At 44.0% G+C, this 25,664-nt stretch overlaps 1 protein-coding gene across 1 annotated transcript in view; it reads right to left on the bottom strand.

Moving 5' to 3' along the window:
• Nucleotides 1–22,994, bottom strand: part of LOC124615739 (multiple C2 and transmembrane domain-containing protein) — a 1,088,825-nt gene extending 1,065,831 nt beyond the window's left edge. The window contains exon 1 of the mRNA XM_047143819.1: nt 22,890–22,994. The gene's annotated coding sequence lies outside the window, so the exon portion shown is untranslated. The remainder of the gene's footprint in view (nt 1–22,889) is intronic.
• Nucleotides 22,995–25,664: the final 2,670 nt, after the last annotated feature.

Here is a 25,664-nt window from a genome sequence, read left to right as displayed (position 1 = left end):
ATTCGGCGGTACGTCCACCCGGCCTCCCGCATGCCCACTATACGCCCTCGCTCAAAGTCCGTCAACTGCACATACGGTCCACGTCCACGCTGTCGCGGCATGCTACCAGTGTTAAAGACTGCGATGGAGCTCCGTATGCCACGGCAAACTGGCTGACACTGACGGCGGCGGTGCACAAATGCTGCGCAGCTAGCGCCATTCGACGACCAACACCGCGGTTCCTGGTGTGTCCGCTGTGCCGTGCGTGTGATCATTGCTTGTACAGCCCTCTCGCAGTGTCCGGAGCAAGTATGGTGGGTCTGACACACCGGTGTCAATGTGTTCTTTTTTCCATTTCCAGGAGTGTATATATGCCGCTAAATGCATCTATAAAATTTTATCATGGTACCAAACATAGTTCAGGAGCTATAAAGTCATAAACAATGAGATGTCTGAAAGAATACCGCATCATGCACGAAGTCTTAATACATTTATCTTTTTACTAAGACGCTCCTACAGTCTATTCAACTAATGCAAGGCTATGAAGAGGCGTTGCCATACAGACGTTTACAAATCGCATTCTAGCAGTTGTTCTTCCACAGTTGTACATTATGCATACAGCATTGTACGATTGTTTCATAATTTCAAAGGATGTTTCCAGGATTACATGCAAATGAAAGTTTTTACTACACTGCAACACAATTCATTTTTTGTTTCCGTTTGTAATAGGAAATTGCCAAAGCTAACTCCCGGTCAATGCCGTGGCCGTCTTAGTCAGCTAGTAAATAAATAAAGGAACCTTACCAACCACACACTAAATGTCGCCTACCTTCAGCAATCAGTCTTGGACGTTGCCACGCTGTGATTGTGGATTATTGTTTGGAATGCGGTCTGGAATAGATTTGCCAGCCTTTGACGTCATTGCCTGTTATCGGGAGTTCTCGGTCGTTTTGTGTAATGTCTTTCAGTCCCGTAGTGGGACTACTCCATTGCAGTGTTATTGTGCACTTATTGCGTTCAATACATTCGCTCTGCGTCGTTGATATATTTTTCAGAGTATAAACCTAGATTGAAGCAGTAGGCCGTTAGTACAGATTTAGTTGAAGGTGAGTCAGGTTTCTGGAGACCTATGAATCCAAAGCAAAGTAGTAATTCATACTCATTACCCTGTTCTATAATTCCTGCCACATCTTGCAAATAATCTATCGTGGTATATCCACTTTTACAGCCAGCTTATTAATTAGTCTGGTTAAAATCTAAGTTCGTTTTCTTATTATAATTATTTTTTTCCTTTCAATGCATCTGGCAACAGTTTTAGTGAATATATCTTATATTACAGACAGCAAGCTGATAGATCTATAGTTATTTTTTAAGTCTCGTCTGTTTCTTTTCTGCGCAGTAGAACAACTACAGCATTGTCCGTGTCTGAAGCTGAGAGCTCAGCATGGCTAACTGACATGAAGAGGACTCGGTTTCAGGTTCCCGGCCATGTCTGAGATACATCTTCATCTAAGCACAAGTCGCCGCAGTGGTGTAAAATAAAAGGACTTCCACTGCAGATGGGGACTCCTGGCCAGAAGTACCATACGGTCATTTCATTCATCTTCACTTCGACAGTACTTTTATGGTTTTGTAGAAGTTCTATAATGTATCATCTTCTCCAGATACATTTGTTTTCTTCATACTTTGAATGTGTTAACGTAACTCACCTGGCATTTATTGTGAGATGCCATGATTTTCGTGATGGACTGAGTGTGTTTCTAATACATCTTTCTCACTATTTGAACATTTAAACAAGTCTTGGTATGTTCATGGGAAAAATATTTGTAGTTAGAGCCTTTGTTATTATTTTCAACTGGATAATGTTGAGGAAGAGCTAAGTAAATAAGCCACCTGTCTGTTTGACACTGGGCTGAGTCTCAATGGGAACCGTTCGAGATGGCCGAGCAGTTCTAGGCGCTACAGTCTGGAGCCGCGCCACCGCTACGGTCGCAGGTTCGAATACTGCCTCGGCCATGGAAGTGTGTGTGATGTCCTTAGGTTAGTTAGGTTTAAATAGTTCTAAGTTCTAGGGGACTGATGACCATAGAAGTTAAGACTCATAGTGCTCAGAGCCATTTAAACCATTTTTTTCTCAATGGGATCTGATCGTTGCTACTCTGTTTCAAAACATGTTGTTGTGGTATTCAGTCCAAAGACTGCTCTGATGCTGTTCGTCACGTTATTCTGTCCTGTGCAGCTCTCTTCATATCCGCATAATTGATGCCACCTATATCAATGTCAGCTAAATGACTCTATTGAAGCCTTGATTTCTCTCTATAATCTCCCTACCAGTGTCTACCCAGGCAATCTGCTGTTTTGTTGCTTGGCTGAGACTTTAAATAGGACCCAAAAGCGTCACTCAGTCTCACTTTTGTCGGTGTCCCGGAATGGTATACAAGTAGCGCCTGCGTAGTTTGTTCCATCACAGAGGATCTCTTAGTAGGCGAGATATTAGCCAAAGTCTTGCTCCAAGGCCTCACGCACTCTTAGAAGTAGTGACAGACTTTGAAAATCGAATATTTCTATTTACTATTCGCCAGACTACGTGATTCACGCAATCGGTAAACAACTGCCGGCCGCACTTTGCGTAACACGGCGAGATGCTACAGCACGACCGGCCGTGGCGAGTCAAACCGCACGCGAGCCCGATGTGTGGACCGCGTTTGGAGCGAGGCTTCGCCTGTCTCAGCTTCGCTCGGTCCTTTTCGGAAGTACCCAGTACAGTGCGACACTTCACGTAGTTTTGCAGTGTAGCACTTTTCGAACGGCATAATTCTCTTCAGTTCGGCAGAATTGTGATGTCAGCGCTGTTTACCCTTCGCTATTTGTTTTAGGTATGAAGATCCTTGACAGGTCGAGGGGTTGCAGCGATCTAATGCCGCCAGCTCTTGAAAATGAACGGGTAATGACAGAAAAGAGGGATGAGAATTCTCAACATCTATTGTGCAGAAGCATAATGAATAGGTATTGCAAATTTGCTATGAAGCGACATTACAGTGTCACGCAGAAAGAATTTAAGGATTTAGTTGACACTGAAACAGCAAAAACTTACAGTGATCGGCAGACTGGATTCATTGTTCTGTACATCAAGAATTACTCTGTGCTAAATTTTCGGGAATGAATCAAGCGGTGAAATTTTAAAATTTCTGAAGCTGTACACATTATTCCACCGTCCGTTCCAAAGGTTTTATTTGGAAATGAACAAAGAATATGAAGGTTTTCTACACTGAAGAGTAAAAAAAAACTGGTACACTTGCCTAATATAGCAGAGGGCATCCGCGAAAGCGCACAAGTGCCACAACACCACATGATATGTACTCGACTAAAATCTGAAGTAGTGCTAGAGGGAACTGACACCATGACTACTGCAGGGCCGTCCATAAATCCGAAAGAGTACGAGGGAGTGGAGATCTCTTCTGAACAGTACGTTGCAAGGCATCCCAGATATTCTCAGTAATGTTCATGTCTGGGGAGTTTGGTGGCCAATGGAAATGTTTAAACTCAAAAGAGTGATCCTTGAGCCACTCAGTAAAAATTCTCGACGTGTGGGGAGTCGCATTGTCCTTCTGGAATCGTCCAAGTGCGTCTGAATGCCCAATAGACATGAACAGATGTAGGTGATCAGACAAGATGCTCACCTGTCAGAGTTGAATCTAGACCAATCAGAGGTCGCATATCACACCTACTGCACACGCCACACGCTATTACAGGGACTCCAGCAACTTGAGCAGCCCCTGCTGCCATGCAGGGCCCATGGATTCATGAGGTTGTCTCCACACCCGTACACATCTATCAGCTCGATACAATTTGAAACGAGACTTGTCCGACCAGGCAACATGTTTCCAGTCATCAACAGTCTAATGTCGGTGTTGATGGGCCCAGGCAAGGCGTAAAGCTTTGTGTGGTGCAGTTATCAAGGATACACGAGAAGGCCTTCGGCTCTGAAAGCCCATACCGATGATGCTTCGGTTAATGGTTCGCACGTTGACACTTGTTGGTGGACCAGCATCGAAATCTGCAGCCATTTTCGGAAGGGGTGCCCCTCTGTCACGTTGAACGATTCTCTTCGGTCTTCGTTGGTCCTGTTCTTGCAGGATATTTTCCCGGCCGCAGCGATGTCAGAGATGGAGATGCTGTGTCCCATGTCTCGGGTATCGACTATAACACCACGTTCAGACTCACTAAAATCTTGATAACCTGCCATTGTAGCAGCAGTAACCGATCTAGTAACTGCGCCAGACACTTTTGTATCATATAGACGTTGCCGACCGCACCGCCATATTCTGCCTGTTTATATATCTCTGTATTTGAATAAGTATGCTTATACCAGTTTCTTTGGCGCTTCAGTATATATTACCGTTAAGTACATTGATTAAGTCAAGAGGTGAGCCGAGAACGATGTTTCAATTTAAAACTCGCTAAAGGTGTATTTATGAAGGAAAAAGGAGTGCAGGAATGAAAATTAAAGCATTCGGGATGGATTGCAGATCTCAAATTATGATTGGACTTCAACTGCTCCCAAAAGACACTGCAAAGTGAGAAATAACTTATTTCTGGTGAAGTTTTGATTGGGATGCATTTAAAAAGAAGATCGCATTTTAGAAGGAACAAACACAGTCTAATTCCCTAAGCTCGCTGGTGTTACAGAAAATGTATAATTGCCGTTTCAGTTGAAAGTTCCTCTGTGCATGTTAAGATGCAATGATTGATTTGCAACGCAATTCCCGTATTACAGACTAACCCCTTTACGTTAAAACTGTCCAGGACGTCTATATGGCTTTCCTCAGCTAGTGTTTCTGCGTGTCCATAATGAGGTTGCAAAACTGCTATAGCATTGCGATTAACATATTATGTGTGAGATGGACGTTTTCCCGATTGTGAAACTACGAGGCGTATTCCGAAAGTAAGGTCCGATTGGTCGCGAAATGGAGACCACAGTGAAAATCAAAAGTGTTTTATTAGCAAAAGTTAGCCATAGCTTCCAGCAACGTCTCTACATAGTCGTCGGTTCACCTGAGACAATTGTCATCGCGTTGTACTCACTTTCCAATACCTTCGTCATTAAAAGCAGCCGTCTGTACTTTTCGCCGATTCTCGACGCTGATCTGCAGTTCGTTGTCTGTGCCGAGACGCTGACTTCATTGCCAGCGGTTCATGTCAGCATAGTTGAAAATCCGACGGAGCAAAGTCCGGGCTGTAGAGAGGAAGATCAAACACTTCCCATCGAAAGCGCTGCTATGGCGTCCTCACTGCCGAGAACTGTCATGAAGAAAGAAATGCATGACAGTTACGTTGTGTGGGCTGCATCAAATCAGGCGAAATCTCTCACGGGCACTGATACTTGATGGGAGACACTGTTTTCTAGGCATGTTCACTTGCTCACTGTGCGCTCAGAACTGGAAAGACAGACGTGACCCGATCAACGGGCATGCTAGGGACACACGTATGCAAAGTTTTATTGGATTTTCACGGTGGTTTCCATTTCGCGACCAATAGGACCTCACTTTCGGAATACGCTTCGTAAATAAGTCATGATTACGTGGCAACCACAGTGCGAAGATCTGTGTAATTGACTGAGTATGTCATACGCAAACAGTTTTTACCAGATAAAAATTATATTGTCGCTTCAGCATGGAAAATAATTAAATTGTACAGAAAATTTGTTTCGTTTGTGATCTATGTTCTTGAGAAATGTGAAATCAAATCATATGCAGTGTGACTGCATTGTCATCTAAATACGGTACGTTCGCAGTTTCCCCCTCTTCCTCATCCTCCCACTCATGCAGCGTGGCGTGGGAGTGGGGGTAAAAAAGTGTAACTTGGCTGAGCGTTTCGGCATGGCTATCAGGGAAAAGCTCATGAGCTGAAAACTTGGCTGCCCCTGTTCTACGGTCAATAGCCAGGTGACACGCCATCATGCTCAACTGTTGCTCTTAACTGCTAGTATTTCTCTCTCTCTCGTCTCAATCCTAAAGTGGCTTCCTTGACATCATTTTGTAACTTTGATTTTTAACTGATGTTTGATCACTTGTGAAACCTGATATTTAATAATTGTACATTCTTTGCTCCCTGTTTCACCACGTTCACCTTTCTTTTTGTTTGTAAATCGTGGCGCAGAATGAATTTTCAATGACTGAATTAAATATGGGTTCCTCTCATTGTTATGATATGTACAGCCCTGCCTGTACACTTATATCCTCATGATAAGCTTTTATTACTACTTGTTCCAAACTGACTGCTTGATTCACACCTGTAAACAGGATCCAGTTAGTCACTTCAAATCCCACATGGTACAGCATCACCTTTTTGGGCCGACTTGTTATGGGAAGTGGGGAGGTTTATTATTTGAAGGTAACTGTACCACCACAAACCGATTCGTTATTTTCTGCCTGTATCACAAATTTCCTTTCTTTCCAAATCGATTCAGTACCTTCTCATTAGTTAGGATTTGTGGTAGTTGTGTGGGATGAAATTTGTGTAGACATAGAATTTGTTGACATTTCCGCTGACCTAAAGGACTTCAGGCAGTTTGTTGGTTTCACAATGAGTCCGTAACATTCCAGCCAAACCTAGATTTCACAATTTTTGGTATCGCCAACTCACAATCATATTATGACATTCTCACCTAATCTAAGCCTTGGGCTAAGTTACATAACAGTCACCGCAACCAGGATATCTTTCATTTACATTCGCTGACTTTGCCAACTCACAACCAAACTGTGACATTCCATCCTATAGTAGTCCTCAGGCTAAGTTACAAGTTAATTTGTCACCACAACAAGGTTTGCTATCACATTCGTTGGCTTGGCCGACTCACAAACAATCTCTCACATTCCAACCTACCCTAGACCACGTTTGAAGACTGGTAAACCAGCCTAAACCTGGCATAACAAATTATCATAAAAAGTGACTGATTAGAGTTTTTTTTTAAATTTTCAGCTTGTATTAAAACTAATGCCTAGTAACATGTGTTGCAGGCTGCAACCCGAATGTCCCATCGACAACGAGGTCATTAGAGACGGAACACAAGCTCGGATTAGGGAATGACGGGAAAGGAAATAAGTGCAGCACTTTGAAAGGAACCATCCCGCAATCTGGCAGAAGCGGTTTAGGGAAATCGTGGAAAACCTAAATCAGGATGGCCACAAGTGGGTTTGAACCGTCGTCCTCCCGTACGCGAGTTGGGGTTGTTTGGGGGAGGAGACCAGACAGCGAGGTCATCAGTCTCATAGGATTAGGGAAAGAAGGGGAAGGAAGTCGGCCGTGCCCTTTCAAAGGAACCATCGCGGCATTTGCCTGGAGCGATTTAGGGAAATCACAGAAAACCTAAATCAGGATGGCCGGACGTGGGATTGAACCGTCGTCCTCCCGAATGCGAGTCCAGTGTGCTAGCCACTGCGCCACCTCGCTCGGTCCCGAATGCGAATTCAGGGTGCTAACCACTGCGCCATCTCGCTCGTTCGTTAGTTACCCAAACTACATACTTAATATTGAAGGTTAATCTGTGACATCACATTTCAGACGCTCCTACTTTCTTCTTGTCTACACTGTTTACTTAGTGGCTTCCCGGTGTGAAACATCTGAGGAGATACAACTCACTCTCGTTCGTACCCTGAAAGAACTACGCACATAATATCACGCTAACCATCTAAAGTCCAACCCATCAAAAACTCTCGGTGCTTATATCTCGTGATCAGGGAAAGTAGCACAGGTCACATCAATATTCAAGGAAGGAAATAGGAGTAACCCATTGAATTACAGACCCATATCACTGACCTCAATTTGCAGTAGGATTTTGGAGCATATACTGTGCTCGAACATTATGAATCACCTTTAAGAAAATGACTTATTGATACACAACCAACACGGATTCAGAAAATATCGTTCTTGTGCAACACAGCTAGCTCGTTATTCCCATGAAGTAACCATGAGTGCTGTCGACTTGGGATCTCAGATCGATTCCATATTCCTAGATTTCCAGAAGGCTTTTGATACCGTTCCTCACAGGGGACTATTAATCAAATTGCGTGCATATGGAGTATCGTCTCAGTTGTGTGACTGGATTCGTGATTTCCTCTCAGAGAGGTCACAGTTCGTAGTGATAGACGGTAAATCAACGAGTAGAACAGAAGTGATATCTGGGGTTCCGCAAGGTAGTGTCATAGGCCCTGTGCTGTTCCTGATTTATATAAATGATCTAGGTGATACTCTGAGCAGCCCCCTGAGATTGTTTGCAGATGATGCTGTAATTTACCGTCTAATGAAATCATCAGACGATCAATTCCAATTACAATATGATTGAGAGAGAATTTCTGTATGGAGCGAAAAGTGGCAATCAGCACTAAACAAAGAAAAATGCGAGGTCATCCACACGGATACTAAAATAAATCTGATAAATTTTGTGTATACGATAAATCGCACAAATCTAAGGGCTGTCAATTCGACTAAATGCCTAGGAATTACAATTACAAGCAACTTAAATTGGAAGGACCACATAGATAATATTGTGGGGAAGGCGAAACAAGGACTGAACTTTGTCGTCAGAACACTTAGAAGATGCGACAAACCCACTAAAAAGACAGCCTACATTACACTTGTCCGTCCTCTGCTGGAATATTGCTGCGCGATATGGGATCCTTACCAGGTAGGATTGACGGAGGACATCGAAAAAGTGCAAAGAAGGGCAGTTCGTTTCGTGTTATTGCGCAATAGGGTGAGAGTGTCACTGATATGATACGCACGTTGGGGTGGCAGTCACTGAAACAAAGGCGGTTTTCTTTGCGGCGAAATCTATTTACGAAATTTCAATCTCCAACTTTCTCTTCCGAATGCGTAAACATTTTCCATCTACGTTGGGAGAAATCATCATCATACTAAAATAAGAGAAATCAGAGCTCCAACGGAAAGATTTATGTGTTCCTTTTTCCCACGCGCCATTCAAGAGTGGAATGGTAGAGAAGTAGTATGAAAATGGTTCGATGAACCCTCTGCCAGACACTTAAATGTGAATTGCAGAGTAGCCATGTAAATGTAGATGTAGGGACTCCTCAAGAAAACTTAATGTGTCTTGGAACGACAAAACTTTGTAGTACTGCTTCACACCAAGGTATCTAGGATATCTAGGAGCAATGCTGGACCACTCCCTCGCTTTCAGAAAACACTGCTCCAACGTCGAACAGGAAAGCCGGCCAGTGTGGCTGAGCGGTTCTAGGCGTGTCAGTCCGGAACCACGCGACCGCAACGGTCGAAGGTTCGAATCATGCCTCGGGCATGGATATGTGTGATGTCCTTAGGTTAGTTAGGTTTATGTAGTTCTAAGTTGTAGGGGACTGATGACCTCAGATGTTAAGTCCCATAGTTCTCAGAGTCATTTTTTTTCGAACAGGAAACAAGCGCCTTGGATAACAAATCTTGAGGACGTTAAGAGGCACAACCGCTACTTTGGCCCTGTGCTATTCTGTATGCTCTGTTTGTTGTAAGTAGTCTTATATCAAAATGTGAACCCTGTTATGAACAGACCTTCCATGGTGATTACAGGGTACTTAAAACCTACCCCTGTTGAGAAGATTTATTGTTTTTCCAGCATCACACGTCCAAATATTCTTCTAGAAGTCGCCTTCATGAACGATTGACAGCCGATAACGTTGAGGTTCCCCCACTGTTTGGCCATGAACTAACTCAGTATAGGCTAAAATCAAGAAATAGTTTCCTTAGAACTGCAGAACCATTGAAACTCCGTAAACACAAGGCAAGACTGTTTTCAATGTAAAGCCATACAACAAGATGGGATGGAATCACGAGATATCTTCTAGTCAGCCTTAACGTGAAGTACGGAGTTTCGAGGCTCTTTAATCACTTAAAAATGGGTGTCCGTAGGGCAAAGCCCTCCCGTAAACTACGGAGTTTTACATCGGAGAATAGCGAGTGTGGAGAATAGGAAACTGTGTGACACCTGAACGAGTTCTCTCTTGGTCCATTTGCTAGCACCTTATGCCTGCAAATAACAGAGCCCTACCTGTCGCTCAATTTTGGACAAATGGCATCTAATTTGCAAATTTTGTGGATGATATTTCTGAATTTTTTAAATATATTTATATGATGTATGTGGAAGGTGTCAAAAAAGTGTGGAATATTTTGAGAGGTGGTAGTAACCAACAGCACAAGAAGAAAAGTCCAACAGACATGGTTTCAGAATCACATACTTTCTGAGATCTGCACACTTGTCCATAGCTGCTGAACATGTTTGGTTGAATATGACCTCCGCTGTGACAGAGAAGATAAACATCGAGTTAACACATACTGTATGGGCACAGTCATTGCCTCGATATTCCTTTAACAGGGTTCAGTACCATACTTGTCTCTGTATCGACATACTCTTGTGCATACTTCAATCTGAGCGTTGTGTAGCCTCCAGGCAGTTGTTTTGTTTGCGTTGTGTTGTGGATACTGTAGCACGGCTTTTAGTTTGTGTTATTGTGCAGCAAATTACTTGCAACGCTGGATACGTATCTTAGTGTCGTATCAACATATAAAAAATGGTTTAATTATTATGTTTACCGTTAATGTGATGTTTGTGCTGTCCTGCATACGAATGGTTCAGCACATTCTCTTTTTTCTTCCACATGTTAGCAATGGAAGCGTACTGCTCTACAAGTAATATGATTGTCTGCTACGGGCTATAGATGGAAGCAGCATGTGAGCCCAAACTGTCTACGCGGATAAATATCCACGTCGCAGACTACCATGCGATACGCTGTACGACCGACTTCTTAGTGGCTTTCTGACTCAGCTTCTCTAGCACCGACCGAGAAGAACAGAAGACGACCTTGGACAGTCTGTACATCTTAAATGTAGGAGCATGTGCTACATTTACTGGACAAAAAGCCTGGAACAAATCTGCGGTAATTAGCAGGAGTGACCAGCTCGTTAAAATGACTGCATGAGCAGGTGCTTTATCCGTACCATCTCCAATGGATGCAAAGCCCTGTTACCCAAACTTCAATTCCCTATATTTTTGGTTACGGGGACACTTGAAGGCACTGGTCTACAGAACTCCAGTCAAGGATGTCCAGGCACCACAGAATCGCATCTCCAGTGCATGCCTGCAAGTACAGAAACTAACGAGTGTACTGTATTTCGAAGTGTGGGTGATTCCTTAGGCCGAAGAGGAGAGGAATCCGTTGCCATGGGCAGACACCACATTAAGCACCTCCTACAAGACGTGTCGTGAATGGACGTCTGGCAAATCTATCTCATGGACAAGCATACAGGTTGCAGAAAGCGTGTATTTCAGGACCTTTGTGTAATGGAATCTTTTTCGTTTTGTTGGTTACCACAACCTCTTAAAACATATGTTTTTAATACCCATTATAACTGTGTATACTGTTAAGATAGTCTTATGACAAGAGTAAATAATATCGTACACTACGTAGCGTATCCAGCTTATTTGGTCATAATGTATACTAGAGCGGAAGTGAGGTTCAACAGAGCTAGTGACAAGGAGCACGAGTGTTACGTATTGCAGAGCAAAGCACAGCCAACAGGTGTCGCAGAGCCAGTAGAATGCGGAATAGCAATAGCCGACACTGCAATACCCTACTGGAAGGACGGAAGCCTTCCCCCACTTGCCACCACAGGAGTGTTTAGAGTATGTGCCTTAAGCCCTAAACGAACGTAGTGTGGAGCACACAAGTCCTCAGCCATTCATGTACTAAAATATACTTGTTCGATCAAGGTATGGGGCAGCCTGCCCTGAGTCACGATAGCAGCTGCTGCTGGAACACAGATTGCCCACCCACTGGAGGAAGGTCATGATAACCTCTGCAGTATCGTCAGCCGTGCTGCCACGCTGTCAGCACGGTCGCAGCCGGAATCATCGCTGACAGCAACATTCATGTGACACCACGCTCGTCACCGTTCTTTGCACTGAGAGAAACGCTGGAAGTCTATTGTTTCTTGTGAGAGGCAACTGGACGCTTTCACTAAGCTGTTCCTTAAGTACTACAGCCGAGGGCCGGAATAAAGAACTTAAACAAATGTACTGTTGTCCTGACATCTCATTTGACTCTTCCTGGGCCACACTTCGTGGGTTATCTAATACAGGTGTCTGATCATATACGCCGCCTTTTTAGAGCAATCTCTAAACCTACAGCATACAGTACGGTGAATCCAAAAAATTTTTGATTCCATTTTGGTCATGGAGAAAAGTTTTGATGGTTGTGAATTTTGCTAAGTAGGTTTTATTGCGTGTAGACAACCAGAGAATTTGTTAGTAAGTTTTAGAAATAATGGAAGCTGTGAGTGGTTAGTTCTGTTAAATGTGCACAGTGTAAGCCTGAGGGCCACTCAGCACCATGTATGGAATGGGTTCCAGTAAAATGTTATACAGGTAATCGTTGGGGGGTATGACTAGCCAATGCCGGGAGCCAAGATGGCTCATGGTTAGAAGTAAGAATTAGTATATTTTGTTTTCCAGTCTTGTGAATGTTAGTGCTCAAAATGAGTGTTGTCAAGGACAAAGCTCCTACAGAACCAGAGACGCAAGGTGTTTCACAGCCAGCAGAAGTACACATGTTGTTAGAAGTGGCAGCACAATTAACAGAAGATAATACAGAACTGCTTGGTTTGGTAGAATCGCAATCGTCACAACAGGATGTAGATTTGTCAGTCGCAAATTTAATTGCTGCTTTTTCTGGTAAGGCAACCAAGGATGTGCAGGCCTGTGTTGAAGACCATGTAAATCTGGCTGAGATGGAAGGTCCGTCTGATAAGGAATTATTGAGTGTTTTAAAAATGAGACTAACAGGAGTAGCTAAGACTTACGTAGGGTCTACAGAAACTTTTAAGGAAGCCACAACATTCGAAGAATTTAAAGAAGGATTAATTCAGAGATACACGAAACTAAATAGTGCCAGGCACTATAGGGAACAGTTACGGGTAATAACCGGTATAAATATGGAAACTGTGCAACAATTTGCGGACAGGATAAAGAAAATTAATGGATATACCTATGAATTAGGAAAGGATGCTACAATCAACATTATTTTGCATCACGCTGAGCAGAGGGCGCTCAAAGCTTTTTTAAATGGGTCGCATGTAGAAATGCGAAGACGTGTACGGACAGGGGTTCTGACAGATTTGCACACATGGAGTGTGAGGATATCGATTTATCGACTGGAACAATCGGACAGCGTTTGCAGTTAATATAAAATGCTTCAGGTGCCGACGAACGGGGCGTGTAAGGAGGCAGTGTCACCAGTTTGAGGGTGATGTGAATAAAGTAAGAGGAAGTAATGGATTCAGAAGTAGAGGACCGGGAAAGAGTAAGGCGTTAAATGCCAACTGAAACCTCAGGTTCAGTCCACTGTCATTCACCATAAGACTGGATGCTACAAAATCATATATAGAGGTGGATTGTGCAAGTAGAGGAGCAGTAGGAAAAATGGCTTGCAGGGTATTGTTGGACACAGGGGCACATGTCATATGTTGGTCGCCAGCAGCGATCTGGTGAAATGTAAGTTCAGATAGCGTAGAGTGGGGCGTAAGGATGTCACAGAGTTAGGGTCGGTAGACATAGACGTTTGCCTAGACACAGATCAACTTAAACAATGTTTAGAGATTGTGCCACGTTTGAGTGAGTGCTATGATATGATTTTGGGATTAGATTGCTTATATCAGCATTGTGCCATAATCAATCTTCAGCAACATAGAGAGCAACTTTACGGAAAAACTTTACAGTTACGTGAACACATCGGCGGTGTAGTGATGTTACGAGGGGGTCTGTCGTGAAAGACGAACCATTTAAATAGCGATCAAGCACACTAAGACTCGATTTGGATAATTGTATACCTAATGGTACTGGGAAATCGCTTTGGGTCAGTGGTGACCCTAGCTTGCCAGCAGGAATTTTGTAGGTGGTGCGACTGTTAGAGTAGAATGAAGCATTAAATCACGCAGGTTGCTTAGTTGAAGGAGGTACTGTATGTGTACAAGAAATAAAGAGTGGTAGATAATTTTAGCACAGAGGATATAAGATTAACAAACGGGTTGTTAACGGTAATATGAGTATCCTGGAGGAAGAATAATGGGGCACGAGGGTGTCAGCCACAGACACTCATCGAACGCCATTGAAATTGCATTACGAGGAAAAGTGAAGCACCTAGAGGGAAGCAATAGGGAACGGATGGAAAAATTACTTTCGGAATTTAAGGATTTATTTTTTTCAGTAGGGCGATTACCAGCTACGCATGTTACACAGCACTACATACCAACAAGAAATGAATCACCAGTCTATGGCAAACCATGGGGACCCAAGCAGTCGTGCCAAACAAAATATACGGTTGGAACACGAAAATATAGGTTTTGTTGTGATTACAGGCATTTAAATGCGAAAACCATAACGGACACTTACCCTTTGTCAAACATCACAGATACCTTGGACCATTTAGGGCAATGCAGATATTTTTCAACAATGGATTTGAAGCGAGCTTATCACCAGGATCGACCCAAAATCAGCGTTTTTGACAACCAACGGTCACTACAATTCAGAAGAATGCCATTCAGATTAAAAAATGCAGCTGAAACGTTTCAGAGATTGTTGGACAGAATACTCAGATGTTTAAAACAATGGCAATGTCTCAATGACATAATCTTGTATGGGAGTGACATGAAAAAGCGGTATGCAGCAATTAAGCGAAGTATTCCTAAGGTTAAAACCAGCGGACTTAACACTGAGTACAGAAATGTGTAATTTTTAAATGGAAAAGGTAGCATACCCAGGTCATATAACCAAAGACAAGATTTGGATGGACCTTAGACTAATTAGAGCTATATTTGAATTTCCTGTACCAGAATCAGTAAAGGAGTTGCAGTAATACTTAGGAGTCGCAAATTACTACCGCCAGTTTGTACAAGGATTGGCAGATGCTGCCACACTGTTGACACAACTTTTAAAAAAGGGTACTGAGTGAGAACAAATTACTCTCATTTATTTTTCGCTTATGGAAAATTATTAAAAATTTCATTACCACCTGATGCACCTGGAGGAAGACTCTAGAAAGTTAATGGCCTGAGCAGATGTTGATGGAGCCTGTTAGGGCACTAAAAACATGAAGTATCTTTATGGTTCTTAGCTCATAGAAACAGGTTATTGGGAGTTGGAAGCAATTGGTAGCGAGCCCATACCTCAGTAAATCTTGCTGGAGAGGCCCACAGCCGTACAGGCAGACAGGGCAGCCCCTCATCGAGACAGGTCTCCAGCAGAACAATGCCGAGCTACCCGCTGTAGCGCCAGCAGAAGCCTGGGCAGGGACGACTTTCTACAGGAACCCTTCTACACAGTGGAGTCGTAAACCAGGCATTGTGAGCAGAACCATGCATAATAAAAATTCACAAGTTTCTGTGTTCGCTGATAGTACAAATAGGCCAGTGAGCCACTTCCCCCTGCTGCCTCAGTTGTATAAGAAAAATCCGGTGTCTGAGAAACGTATAGAGACAGAATCCTTATTACATCTCATAGCTAGGACTAACAAGCTCCAAGGCACAGGCGATATAGATAAAGATCTTTACTATTGTATCTGTTTGCTTATTGCCATGGGAAGTGACACAACTTCGGAGAAAAATCATCTTTCCCCTCTGTGAAATCTTAAAAAAGTCAGTAATTGGCGGTTTCTTTTTCTTTCAGAACTGCAGGTTTCTTAATCTTGCCCTGGTTCGACATGAGTTTGTGCTGTGCGTGGAGGGGAAGATTTAGCGCCTCTAGAGCTCTGTGAGTGCTCAAGATGGGGTGAAGGCGGTGTCGTTCATGCACTTTGCGAGAAAACGGAGATTTTTTCTGGAAGGTGCAAAGCACTCGGGATATGGACTTTGATCTGGAAGCACTTCTAGTCGAGGCTCTGTCATGAGTGGTTGGTACCTGGGACCTGTCCTGAGACTGACTTCACTTGCGAGAAGTTTAGACTGGGGAGCCTGAGGTGAAGTTCTTACTGTACCGACAGTGTGACTTCAAACATCCCGGACTGCTATTTTGCTGAGGGCACACTTATTCGATTTTGGTTTACCAGTCTTGACGTTTGGTATCCTTGTGCGCAGTGTTGTATAACTGAGCCAAATTGGGCCTTGTACGACCAGTAAATGGGTGTGTAACACACTGAAATCTATCATGATTTCAGGGCTTTGGCAGAGAGTAAATTGCGGTCCGTCTGCCTGATCGCTAGATCGTGAGACTTTTGCATTTCTTTCGTGGGCGCGATCGACTCACAGGTGCCAGAACCCTGTCTCACCTCTGGCGCACATATCTCACCAGCTGAAATTTACATCACCGCACGAAGCAAACAGGGTAACGTACTGCCGCCCCAGCATTATCAGGGCGTACACATCTCAATCGCCACTTGCTGTCAGCTGCACCTATTTAGAGAAACTTCAGTAGATTTGATCAGTCAAAGTCTGCTCAGCGTCAGATCAATTCACGTTGCGTTATCCACATTTTTAGGGCCAGAGTGAAACTTTGCCAAGCTAGTATCCTTGTCCATTGTAGTCTTAAACTACCTGTTAGTTGTTTTTCGGTATTAAATCAATAAATTGTCTAGCATAATTTATGTCTGTTCTTTTAGAAAAAAATAAATGTTGTTTGAATACTAAAATTACGCCAACATTCTCAATCATTTATATAGTCCCCACCAGATTTATCTTTCAGTACTAAATGTGTCGTCAGAAGAGTCACAGTATGATGTTGCGTAGCTAAAAGAAACTATAACATCGTGTCCAATATTGATATTCCGGATTTTAATTGAGAATTTGTTTTAATGATATGACGCTTCAAACCATACACTTGGCCGTGTGTTGTCACAACAGGTAGAAGGTATAGAGCATCCGATAGGTTATACAAGACAACTGAATTCTCCAGAAAGAAATTATTCCACAATGGTAAAAGAGATGTTAAGCCGTATTTATGGAATCACATATTTCAAATGTTATCTGTACGGTACAAAGTTTACAGTAATAACAGATTGTGTGCCCTCAAAATGGTGGTTGGGATTAAAAAATCCTTCTAGGAGGTTGACGCAATTGGCAGTAAAGCTAAGTGCATTTGATTTCGAAGTCCCACATAAACTTGGGAAGAAGCACGGAAATGCAGATGGCTTAAGCAGAAAAGTAACCGTGTTACATATTACCGGGTAATGAGCGCAAAGAATGGCAAACTGCACAAAGAGCGGACGACAAATGTAAGCAGTATTTTAAGCAATCACAGTTTTATATAGTGGATGGTTTGCTACCCAGAAAAACCAAGTTCGGACTGTGGCTAGTGGTACCAGCAAAGCTAAGGAACAGACTGCTACAAGAAGCTCATAAACACGAATTAGCAGGTCATGGAGGTCGCAGATTTACCAACGGAAGAGCAACGGAAACATACAGGTGGAGAAATAGGAAGACATATGTAAACCAGTATACACATAATTGCATACAATGCACACAGAGAGCAGATGTATGCCAAACGAGATTACGATTTCAGAGGTTACCTGAAGCATTAGTATCATTCGAATTTCGGGGGACTGATATTTTAGGTCCATTCAATGAAACACTTGCAGGGAGTAAGTATATACTCACAATCATAGATCATTTTTCAAGATACATAGTAATGGTCGAGATGGCAAATCATCAGGCAGCAACAGTGGTACAAGAACATGTTAATAATTGGATACTGAAGTTTGGAGTGTCTGAAACAATGGTAACAGACCAGGTAACGGACTTCATGTCAGATCTATTCAAGGAATATTGTAAGTTTTTGAATGTGAAGAAGTTAAGGTCGAGTCCTCTCTATCCGCAAGCCAATTGAAGAACTGAAACAGCGATTGGAACAATCGGGAAAATGCTTGGATACTACGCTGACTTACATCACACCAACTGGAATGTCTGCTTAAAGTATGTCGTCTTTACCTACAACTCGAAACAGCGTACGAATATAGGATTATCATCAAATGAAGTAGTCTATGATAGTAAAATGCCATCACCGTTCGACATACTGAAAATGAAGAAAGGGAACATTGAGGAGACTGTTAAGGAATATGCCTGAGTGATTCAGGAAATTTGAAATAGATTACGGTAGCAAATACACTTGCACTGTAGAAACAGGAAGAAGCAGTTGGCCATACGGCATGAATGCCTCAGTATAAGGTTGGTTAGTGGATAATGTTATCAACTTTATATAGGACGAAGAAGTTTTTTGCAAAGTATCAGGGGCTATACCAAGTGGTAGAGACGATGTCACTAATAAATTTCAAGATTCAATTGCCGACGAGAACGACAACTGTACCTGTAGGGCGTCTGAAACCTTTTCATGGGAGTCCAGAAGCTATTCCAGGGATAGAAGACGCTGACTGCAAAAGGAAGAGAGAGGTATTGGCATAGATTGTGAATGAAACAGTGACAAGTAACCTGTATAGATTAAGGCCTTGGGGATAGTTATTTAGTATTCTTTTTAGGTTACATATAGATTAAGTGTGATTACTATAAGCAACTGTGGGCAGAAATGAATTTATGGTGGGGAGGGGGGAGGGGGGGAAGTGACAGGTATTCCTGACCATAGGCGAGGTTCAGAGAAGGCGAGATGTGGTTCATGGCAGGGCTACTGATCTTCGCTCGGGTGGAAGTGTTATGAAAGCAGCACCTGGAATGGGGAGTGCTGTTCACCAAGCAGGAAAATGTAGTGATCACCAGTCATAGCTGGATGATACAGGTGGTATTCAATGCATGGGAGATCTGTAACAAGGTGTGAAGATTGGAAGAAGCATTCGACAAATCCCACCAGGGAACGGAAAGGCAAGAGACACTCAAAGGAAATACTGGCATATGTGAGAGAGTACATGGTTAATACGAGAAATTAAGAACTGAGATGACCCAAGGACTGGAGGTTATTCCACATATGCGACGGAAAAATGGCTCTGAGCACTATGGGACTCAACTGCTGAGGTCATTAGTCCCCTAGAACTTAGAAATAGTTAAACCTAACTAACCTAAGGACATCACAAACATCCATGCCCGAGGCAGGATTCGAACCTGCGACCGTGGCGGTCGTGCGGTTCCAGACTGCAGCGCCTTTAACCGCACGGCCACTTCGGCCGGCTATGCGACGGAAGAAGTGTTGGAGCAATGCTGGAGGTTGGCTTATGAAAACAATATTCGTCACTGCTGATGAGGAAGACATTCGAAGGGTGAACGGCACCATAGAAGAGGTTAAGCAATGGGCAACACGGAACAAAGCCATGAGTGATTGCCATAATACCCCGATTAGAGAAGGACGTACTGAATAACACATGACTGCGATGACAACTGACTGGAGAAGTAATGCGGCATGCCAGGGCTACAGAATTAGAGGCAGTAAATCAGAATATCAAGCGAACAACAAACTGACGTAGAAGATTTAGATGTAATGAAATAAGTTCCATGGTGTTTGAGTTAGGGAGCAGGGCAAAGGCCTATAAAAATGTTTAAGATGAAGTGGTAGGTTTAAGGAAACCAGTCATTAGAATAATTCTTTAGAGGCAAAACAGTGTCAGAAGGGATGGTTGCCAGGAACTCTACTGACAGGATAATGTAATCTAATTTGGTCGAGCCGAAGGAAAGGGTCTTGATAAAATGGAGAGCAATGTAGTATAGCGACAGTACATGGTCAAAAAGTACATCAGAGTGGAAGTAAGTTCGAATAGAGCCAGCTGCAGGCAGCAGGAGTGTTATGCATTGCGAAGGAAAACGCAGTCAAGAGTTGTTGTGAAGGAGAGCCAGCTGGGGGTAGTATAGGAACAACCGATGCTACAATTCGCTAGTGGAAGGATGGAAGCATTTCCTCATTTTCCATCAGAGGAGCGTTTAGAGTACGTGCCTTAAGCCCTAAACGAACATATTCATGTACTAAAATATTATGGTCTCAGTATCACAGCTTAAACCACAAGGCTGTGACACAAGGAGCGACATCCTGGAATGCAGTATGGGGTCTACTGTTCGACCATGGGAAGGGGCAACCTATTCTGAGCCACAAGAGCAACCGCTGCTGGAGCAGAGGGCAGCCTGCTAACTGGAGGGAGGTCACAGCAGCCTCTGCAGAATCGCATAATGCGCTGGGGCGTTCTTGACTGTGACATTCGAGTCGCTCCATGCTCGGCCCGGCTCTTTGCGCTGTCAGCAATGGTAGACGTCTGTTGTTTCTCATGAGAGGCAACTGGACGCCTTCACCAAACTGTTCCTGATCTACTATGGCCGAGGGCCGGAATAAAGTAGTTAATTAAATAAATCTGCTGTTGCCCTGACAACTCAGTTCACTCACCTCAGGTGACAGACAATCTATGGGTCATCTAACAACTAGTTCACTTGCTCATGCTGAGTAATAAGGAGCAATCCGTAAATATTCAACTTCAAAAAAGACAACTCCTCAGCCAAGGTCAAACCTGTGAAACCTTCATTTGTGAGACCAGTTTGAATAATGAGAGTAACCATCGTCTGATCTGTGAACAGTGTACATGAAATGTAAACATATCATATTAGGAGAACTAGTGTACATATTATTAATATAATACATAGACTGAATTATTGTTATACATACCTCAGCACAGGTTAATACGCATGGCCTATTTGAGCTAGAAATGTACTCTGTATTTTAATTAGCTGAACGGTTAATGTGAGATGCTTTGGCAGTATGTCAAAGTTAAAACCAGTATTTACAAAATCTTTTACCATGCACATCTGTCCCATATTATAGATCACACAGTACTTCAGCGATGCAAGAGTATGCTGAACTGACACGCAGCGGAAGTTCCTAGAAGACTTGTTAACATTTGGTGCATCTGGAGGTCGCTTGTGTATTCATATCATCATATACTTCAAATATAAATATACAATTTTCATAAAAATTTTGTGACTGGTATAAAATTATAATTTTTTTTTTGTAGCAGGTAGAAGCTAAAAATACTTTTTAAAAACAGAAGGACATACAAAACTATATGAAGGTAAAACAGTATGTCGAAAAAATAACATCTCGTTAAGACTACAATCTAAGTCATTGTTGTCATCAACTAGTTTTCCCCTGTGGTTATAGTCAGTAAATGTTACTGTGCAATTAGTTTCCATGTATGTGATGTGGCACAAAGATACTTGCAATATGACTTAGGTTGTAGTCTTAACCACCTGCTGTCTTTTTTCTTTTACATGTATAATTGTATACCAGTTATCACATTGTTATTAAAATTATGTATTTATATTTACAAGAGACGGTAACATGAGCACACACGTGACCTCATGAGGCACTAAATGTTAGCTAGTACTCCAGCACATTGTGCTGCATGTCAGTTCAGCGGTGCTCTTGCATCAGTGAAGTACTCTGTGATCTGTAATATGGGGTGGATGTACTTGGTCAAAGGTTTTGTAAATACTGATATTAACTTTGAACATATTGTATATACTGTATCTAACTTTGACTTGCCAATGCATCTTACATTAATCATCAAGGTAATTAAGATATGGAGTACACTTATATGTTGTGGCCATCGAATGTATCAGGATGACCAAATGTAGTGGGAAGACACCAAATGTAGTGGATGGGACCAGGAGGTACCGTATTAAAACTCGGCAAGAACTTTATTAATGATTTATTTGTCTCCACTATGGTGCTCCATTCACCTCGGTCTGCGTCACAGGGCCCCGCAATGCTGAGGAAGCACGCCTGCGACCTGTGCAATGCAACACTGTGCCGTGCCGGCCTTGGCCGACCCACTGAGTTCTGATGACGTCAGAATGGCTGCACCAGCAGCCAACTCAGTGCCGCTCGGTGTCAGCTGCAGGTGGTCAGCTGCGTCCTTCTCCTCTCGGCATAGCTGAGATCGCAGCGATGAACAAGCGCCAACTGCCTGGCGTCCGAATCTGCGGCCCTCGCCTCGGTAAGTCTCTGGCATGTGTCAGGAGCCTAGACAACTGCCTGCAGTAGCGCGCTGAAGAGTGGCCGGCCGCTGGCTGGCTGCGGTCCCCGCGTTGGCATCAGAGGGTCAAACCAATGACCCGCTGTGGACTGGGACGCTGGCACCCCATCTGTTGCTATATGTAGCCCAGTGGTGTGATACGCCCCACCATCCAGGAGAGCTGCCACACTTGACTGGATCTCGTTAGAAAACGGCATCTGTTTATACTTGGCTGTGTGCGTCTGTTTTGCCGAGCACGCCGCTTCACGTCACATATGCATAACACTTAGGTTGGCCAGTGGCCCTCTTCTGCCTGTGACTTGCGCCATGGAAACTGCTGTGTGCGCCCTCTCTGGCAGTTCAACGCCCCTGTGGTCTCTATTTGCCTTCGCAACTGCTGGTATGTGTAACTTACTGCAGTCCGGCCGGCACCTGGCTGTAACTCGTGCTCAGAATATCGCCCAAAACTAACTTTCCCTGCCCTAATCGGTGGTGGCACTAAATATAGCTCAATTTGGCCACATGCATGTAATAATAATTCAGTCTATGTACTATGTTAATAATGCATACACTGGATTTCATAATGTAATATGCTTACGTTTACACTTTACGCTCACTGTTCACAGATCAGGTGATGTTTAGTGTGTTTACCGAAACTGGTCTCGTAAGTAAAGGTTTTATAATTGCGATTTTGGTTGAGAAGTTGTCGAATAGTTTAATATCGTACCTGTTCCACTTCTATACGATTCTACAGTAGAGATATAGCGAACAGTATTTTATCATGCGAGTGAGGAAGGGTGACCAAGCCGGGTATGGTAGGTGAGGTGAGGTGAGGGAGCGGGGCGCTACCTGCAGAGCGCTCCCTGGCGCGCGCGGGCAGGGCGGCGTGGTCGCTTGTGGTGCAGCAGAGGACGGCGGGCCACCCACCTTGGTGGTGCGGCAGCGCCAGCAGGCGGTGGCGCGGCGACTGCGTCAGCGGCGTGGCGGCGCTGCTGTGCTCCGACGAGTTGTCCGCCGCGTAGTCCGTGGTCGAGTCCCGCCGCGGCCGCGCGCCGCCGCCGGCCTCCTCGCTGCGCCGCGGCCGCCGCTCCTTGCTGCGCGAACGCGCCCACTTGATCTGTAACAGGCCGGCAAGCGCCACACCTTGTACCCCCTGCTTCTGGCACTTTCCTGCTCAATAAATGCTGAAAAAAGAACACACCAATATTTACACACCGCTGGTTTGAATCATACGTAACAGAATGTATGACTGTATCTGTCGAAAAGGTTGCACATTTAATGACCTGGGAAAAAGAAAAACAAAGGAGTCCCACAGGGTTCAATTTTGGGTCCACTCCCATTCCTTATACAGGGTGTTACAATGTTCAAAATGTCCTCCGTTAGCGAGGATACATGCATCCAATCCTCCGTCACATGGAATCCCTGATGCGCTGAAGCAGCCCTCGAGAATGGCGTATTGTATCACAGCCGTCCACAATACGAGCACAAAGAGTCTCTACATTTGGTACCGGGGTTCCGTAGACAACAGCTTTCAAATGCCCCCGTAAATGGAAGTCAAGAGGGTTGAGGTCGGGAGAGCGTGGAGGCCATGGAATTGGCCCGCCTCTACCAAACCATCGGTCACCGAATCTGTTGTTGAGAAACGTACTATCACTTCGACTGAAATGTGCAGGAGCTCCATCGTGCATGAACCACATGTTGTGTCGTACTTGTAAAGGCACATGTTTGAGCAGAACAGGTAGAGTATCCCGTAAAAATCATGATAACGTGCTCCATTGAGATTAGGTGGAAGAACATGGGGCCCAATCAAGACATCACCAACAATACCTGCCCAAACGTTCACAGAAAATCTGTGTTGGTGACGTGATTGCACAATTGCGTGCGGATTCTCGTCAGCCCACACATGTTGATTGTGAAAATTTACAATCTGATCACGTTGGAATGAAGCCTCATCCGTAAAGTGAACATTTCCACTGAAATGAGGATTGACACATTGTTGGATGAACCATTCGCAGAAGTGTACCCGTGGAGGCCTATCAGCTGCTGATAGTGCCTGCACACGCTGCATAGGTACGGAAACAACTGGTTCTCCCGTAGCACTCTCCATACTGTGACGTGATCAACGTTACCTTGTACAGCAGCAACTTCTCTGACGCTGACATTAGGGTTATCGTCAACTGCACGAAGAATTGCCGCGTCCATTGCAGGTGTCCTCGTCGATCTAGGTCTTCCCCAATCGCGAGTCGTAGGCTCGAATGTTCCGTGCTCCCTAAGAAGCCGATCAATTGCTTCGAACGTCTTCCTGTCGGGACACCTTCGTTCTGGAAATCTGTCTCGTTACAAACGTACCGCGCCACGGCTATTGCCACGTGCTAATCCATACATCAAATGGGCATCTGCCAACTCCGCATTTGTAAACATTGCACTGACTGCAAAACCATGTTCGTGATGAACACTAACCTGTTGATGCTACGTACTGATGTGCTTGATGCTAGTACTGTAGAGCAATGAGTCGCATGTCAACACAAGCACCGAAGTCAACATTACCTTCCTTCAATTGGGCCAACTGGCGGTGAATCGAGGAAGTACAGTACATACTGACGAAACTAAAATGAGCTCTAACATGGAAATTAAGCGTTTCCGGAGACATGTCCACATAACATCTTTTCTTTCTTTGTGTGTGAGGAATGTTTCCTGAAAGTTTGGCCGTACCTTTTTGTAACAGCCTGTATACGTAGACGAAAAAAAGAAACGAAAAACCAAGAAGGAATTATGGGACATTAACGAAAGTTGGCATGCGTGTTTGTACACGTGAAAGTTGGCGTCTATTCAAATTTCGCGCCAGTCGCAAGAACGTTGAACTAGTAGCACCATTATGAGGATGCAAATCAGGTTTGTTTTACACACATGCTGTAACGGTCAGCGTTAATTACCTTTGCGACTGTGCGTACTGACTTAATATTAGTCAAAATTGCTTTTGAGGCAGCAAAGACGCCGTCATCACGCCTCACTGTGAAATATGGCTACAATAAGCAGTATGTTCCTTCTGCGATATTGTGGAAAGACTTGGCAGGCATTTAACCACTGTACATGGTTGCCGGCAGCGATTGTCACCAGAATGTACAGTTTCGTGAAGGCCAGGCTCTGGACTGTCACGTGGCACTACCGAGAGGAAGATCATCGGGTTCAGCATATGTCTCTGGCGCGTCGAACTGCAACTGCAGCGGAAACTTGAGCAAGCAACACATGGCACCACAAACACACCACGAACTAGAATGAAATTTTCACTCTACAGCGGAGTGTGCGCTGATCTGAAACTTCCTGGCAGATAGATTAAAACGGTGTGCCGGACCGAGACTCGAACTCGGGACCTTTGCCTTTCGCGGGCAAGTGCTCTACCAACTGAGCTACCCAAGCACGACTCACGCCCCGTCCTCACAGCTTTAATTCCGCCAGTACCTCGTCTCCTACCTTCCTAACTTCACAGAAGCTCTCCTGCGAACCTAGCAGTACTAGCACTCCTGGAAGAAAGGATATTGCAGAGACATGGCTTAGCCACAGCCTGGGGGATGTTTCTAGAATGAAATTTTCACTCTACAACGGAGTGTGCGCTGATATGAAACTTCCTGGCAGATTAAAACAGTGTGCCGGACCGAGACTCGAACTCGGGACCTTTGCCTTTCGCGGGCAAGTGCTCTACCA

Source organism: Schistocerca americana, chromosome 5 (genome assembly GCF_021461395.2).
Source record: "Schistocerca americana isolate TAMUIC-IGC-003095 chromosome 5, iqSchAmer2.1, whole genome shotgun sequence".
In the NCBI taxonomy this organism is placed as follows: Eukaryota; Metazoa; Arthropoda; class Insecta; order Orthoptera; family Acrididae; genus Schistocerca; species Schistocerca americana.
The sequence above is the reverse complement of the archived record's forward strand: the minus strand, read 5'-3'. Positions and strand labels throughout refer to the sequence as shown.